General features: G+C 32.8%; 1 pseudogene; it reads left to right on the forward strand.

The window, feature by feature from the left end:
• The first annotated feature begins 1,034 nt into the window (after positions 1-1,034).
• Positions 1,035-1,132, forward strand: LOC112065144 (uncharacterized; annotated as a pseudogene).
• Positions 1,133-3,679: the final 2,547 nt, after the last annotated feature.

Consider the following 3,679-nt stretch of genomic DNA (forward strand, 5'->3'; position numbering starts at 1 on the left):
ATTTTAGGGTTACACTGAGATAGATAAATATGTACATGGGTGTGTATGTATGTATGTGTGTGTGTGTATATATATATATATATATATATACATATATATATCTGTAAGAAGCATAATCGCTTTATAGCATAGAGTCTATTTTGAAGCTATAAAACCAGTAATCATAGAACATTCTCAGGAGGAATGAGTTGGTCAAGTTCTGCCAAGGAAGTTCTCACAAGAAGGCATTAAGAAATGTCTTTATTCCTCAGAACTTGACTTTAAAATGTTCCCACTGGAGTCCAATGGAAGTTTTATGAGAGTAAAGGATAGAATTAGGTCTTGTATATTTTTAAAGGGTCATTCAAAAAGGCAAAGTCTAAATTTTTTAAAGATGGAAGAATAAGGACTGATGCAGTTGGCCAAAACTGACCTTTTATGATTTTCAAAAGCAAATGTTTACTGAAAGAGAACTCTACTATACTACCAATTGGGAAAAAAAATCCTGGATGCTTACATTGGACAACTCAGTACACATTCACTGCCAAATACATTTATACAAAATCAATAATATTTTCCATGGTACCTGTTTTCAACCTCCTCTCAAAAATTTTGCGCTGTAGTTGCTTTTTCATAAACACAAATATGTTTCTGAGGAAAAACAACATTTTGGATGGGAATAGGCTTGTGAAAGGACATGCATTTTAGGAACCTTACTGTTAGCTTCACAGTCTCTACCACAATGGTGCAAGGCAAGGGTGAGGATGACAAATTTTGCCAGGCCTTCTGGATAGTGAATTCAGAACTGATTTTAAGTTCTTCCAGAATGGAACTCCTTTTAAACTTCTTTCAAAATACAACTCCCTTTTTCAAAGAGGTAGAGGGGTTTCAGAAATTTTTATGCCCTTTTGGATGTTAAATAAAACTCTTAAAAAATAAAAATTTGATGAGTTGAGTAAAAAAGTTAGAAATATTAAAATCCATCAAATGTGGATGGGAAAAATTAAAGTGGTTTGTCACAATATATTTTGGGTTTGATGAATTTTAAAAATTTAGTAGGCAGTACATATACTAAAACTGGAATAGTACAGAGAAGATTATCATGGCCTCATGCAAGGATGACAAGAAATTTAGAGAAGTGTTCCATATTTTAAGAAGTTTTTAAAAACACATGTAATAACAATGGTTTTAAGACTACTACTTGAATCCTACTTGAGAAGAGTTTTGTTTTGTTTTGTTTGGGAATGGACGTGATATCCATTCTGTAATGAATTTAGAGAAGTGCCTAGAAACACATGTAATAAAGATTGTTATATAGTGTTATGTGCAACAAACAAAAAAAAAATAGTTGGGGGAAAAATTGAAACTGTGAACTCAAATTATAAGTAGGATTACTCATCCCCACAATAGCCATAGTTTAGAACTTTCTTATCTTCTTACTTATTAAGTGGGTTTCAAGTATTCTTTTGACACGCAGATTTTTAAAACATTTTGTTCCATGGCTGATCATCAGAAAATCAGAAACACTGTGATTTTCTTTCTTAGGAGAAAATAAATATAATAGTTATTCAGACACCACTTAATGTATACAAAGTGACACTGGCACCTAATCTAAGTTCCCCCAAATGGTCTTCTTCTGTTAAGAATTGCACAAGTCTATATGGTTTTAAAAACAATAATAAGTGGGTAGTTTGAAGTGTAAAATAGTACCCCCACTTTGGAGAAAGGTTTGACACTTTCTTATAAAGTTAAGTATGCCCTTGTTCTCTGGTCTAGCAATTTCACCCCTAGATCTTTACCAAAAAAATAAAAACACATATCCACAAAGCTTTAGTCATAAGTGGCAAAAACTGGAAACTCAAATTCCATCAAGAGGAGAATGGACAAACTTTTTACATTCATACAGTGGAATACTATTCAGCAGTAAAAAATATAGTAATATACACAACAACATGAATAAGTCTAACAGATGTTATGCTAAGCAAAATAAGCTGAACATAAAAGGGTACACAGTTCCATTTATATGAAGGACAATATTAGACAAAACTAAGTCAACAGTTTTAAAAATCAGAAAAGTGTTTGCCTCTGGATAAAGGAGAGGATCAACTGGGAAAAGACGTGAAGGTACTTGCTGGAATGATGGCAATATCTGTTCTTCATAGGGGTGTAGGTTAATGGGAGCTACATGCATTTATCAAATTGTACACTTAAAATGTGTGCATTTTACTATAGATTAAGTTTATGTTGAAAAACAATAAATGTATATATTTTTAAAGATTTTTTAAAATATATGTCAGGCAAATAAATCAAAAGAAGTATGGCTTCTTTTATGTGCATTCCCATATCACTGTTTGTGAACTTAAGTGGTTCTAACAACAAAATGAACAGATTTAACTCTGCAACTGTGCATCATTTTTCTAACTGGTCTATTTTCCAGAAGGCAAGAGCCTGTCTTTTTTTTTTTAATTTAAATTGTTTGTAATACAGCACATAAATTGCCATTAAACATGGCAATGCAATGAGAACCTCTAGAAGAAACAGGTGGGATCACTTCCCATTTTTTTTCCTTATGACTTTGAGAATAAATCTCCCCCAAATGACACCTTTCTCCTTCAAACACTTCAGCTGTATATTTTATAACTTTTACATATGTCATTTTTACATGACAGTCACAGCTCCCACCTGGAGTTTTGCAACACTGTCCGCATGTTACTTTTTTTTTAGAATATGCATGTTTTATTCTGAATAATTTTGCATAATAAAAATGAAAGTACAAAATAATTAACACAAAATATTTTAAAAAGCTAAAATAAATCAAGAAAGGAAAAAGCAGAAATGTAATCCATGGCAGAGTCTCCAAAAGTCACATAAAAGTTCAAAAACATCCTTCCAGTTTCACTAATAGAAAGACTTCAAGGTCAAATTGAAATCCCAATATCAAGGGTCTAAAATAATATATATACTACATACTACCTAGGCAATTAATATTGATGCTAAGGTATACAGATTCAACAAATTTTTAAAAATTATGTAAATAGTTTAATAGCCACAGAGATTATAACTAACAAGCTGAGAAAAACTTAAAGAATACTGAGATCCCTATTAGACATTTCAAAAAAGATTGATATTTTTTATTGACTTGCACATTCATTCATTCACTTGTTCATTCTATCAACAAATATTTATTGGGCATCTATTATGTACAGGAGGTTCTAAGGGTTTGGAATATGTAGGAGACAAACAGATAAAACTGTCAACTTTTCAATATGAGATAGAATGTTTGATATTATACTAAGGGGAAAAAGGCAGGGAAACAAGATATAAAGTTAAGGGAAGAGGACTGAAATTTTTAATAAAGTAACCAGGAAAAGTCTACTGCTAAAGGTGGATTTTGAGTAAGGACCTAAAAGAAATGAGAGCGCTAGATATGCCAATACCTGGAAAAGAGCAGCCCAGATAGCAAGAAAAGCAATGCAAAGGCCCTGAGATGGGACAACACCTGGCAAGTTTAAGAAGCTGAAAAGCAGCCCTTATAGCTGAAGCAAAGAGAAGAAGGAGAGAAAGGGAGAAGGTAGGAAAAGAAGCACTGTGAGCTAGATCAAACAGGGCTTTCCAGGCTGTTGTAAAGAGTGGTTTTTATAGTGCTTGGGATGGGGCCACTGAAGGTTGAAAGCAGAGGGATGACATGGTCTCACTTCCA

This window comes from Physeter macrocephalus, chromosome 2, assembly GCF_002837175.3.
Source record: "Physeter macrocephalus isolate SW-GA chromosome 2, ASM283717v5, whole genome shotgun sequence".
NCBI classification, from domain to species: Eukaryota; Metazoa; Chordata; class Mammalia; order Artiodactyla; family Physeteridae; genus Physeter; species Physeter macrocephalus.